The sequence below is a fragment of the Grammomys surdaster genome, unplaced genomic scaffold, assembly GCF_004785775.1.
Source record: "Grammomys surdaster isolate TR1022 unplaced genomic scaffold, NIH_TR_1.0 149, whole genome shotgun sequence".
Lineage (NCBI taxonomy): Eukaryota > Metazoa > Chordata > Mammalia > Rodentia > Muridae > Grammomys > Grammomys surdaster.
The window spans coordinates 11,116,163-11,117,567 of record NW_021604607.1 but is presented as its reverse complement, the minus strand read 5'-3'; positions in this window follow the sequence as shown (position 1 = coordinate 11,117,567).

Genomic DNA, 1,405 nt, shown 5'->3' with positions numbered 1-1,405 from the left:
AGATATAGATCAACCATTTGTGACATGTATAATCTACTAAACAGCTAAAAAAGGAAACTTAAGGATATTTTTAAAGAAAGATCTACTAGAAAAAAATAAGCAGAATGCAGCAGAAAATTCACAAAAGCAGAAACACAAGTAGCCAAATAGGCAAAGACGCTCAGTGCTTACTCTCGGAGAAGCATAAATCAAACAATGAAACTGTCCCCTTTCAAACCTATCAACTTGACAAAAGCTAAATAAACCAAAAAGCTTAAAGTGCCTGCACTAAGGGTACTGTGGTGCTCTGATGCTGAGAGTCTGAGGTGATAAAGCTGTTTTGTAAAACAATTTGGCACCATCTAGCAAATTAGAATGCCACATAGCTAAAGACCCACCTATTTCCACCCCAAAGATTATTCTGAGGAAGCTGTGTGTCTATTAACTGGGAAACATAATGTTAATTGTGTTGTTTTTAATAAAGAAGAAAAGAAAACCCAGGAGCAAAGGAGATCTAAATGAGAAATTTATTTCTAGAGATTTGGCTTTAGTTTGGTTTGTTTTTTGATTAAAGGATTTTAAGATATAAGACTAAAGGATTTAAAATTCACAGAATAAAACTATATTCCTGTTTCCTTTTTCAGTGTTTGTTATTGATATATACAAAAAGGGTCAGAGTGTCAGTCCAGTGAGCAAAATCCTTTGCCATACAAGGCTGCCTCAAACCTTTTGTGGAAGAGAAGAACTGACTCACAAAAGTTGTCCTCTGTCCTTCATATGTGCCTATACACAAACACACACACACACACACACACACACATAATAACAACAATGATGATGATGATGATGATAAATAATGAAATTAAAATTTTAGAAAAGATACTGATTTTTGTATGTTGTTTTATAGCTTGCTGCTTTGTTGAAGATGTCTATTAGTTGTGATAAAAATAATCTGACAAAAGAAACTTAATGAGACAGGATTCATTTTGACTTTTAGTTCCAGAAGGAACAGGATCCCTCAGGGTGGGGAGGGCTTGACAGTAGCTGTGCGTCATGCAGCGTAGCTGAAGACAAACTCTCTCCATCCCGTCTCTGGCCTGGTGATCACTGAAAAACTTGTACAGAAATTGGAATGGTTTATGATTTGACCACTTGGCAGCAACTTATCTGTCAAGCCATTGAAGGATGCTGTTATCCTTTGAATAACATTTCTAAACTACTGATTATGTCATTTTGTAAAGGGGATTTTCAGACTGCTCTACTGTTATGCCCATGACATCTTCTTACTCTTTCACTCTCTATTGTACCTGCAGTTATGTTCTTATTTTAATCTGTTATTTTTGTTGTTTCTCTTCTCTCTGTGTCTCTCTTCTCTTTGTCTCCTCCCTCCATTACTTCCCCTCCCCCCTCTCTCCCTCCCTCCCTC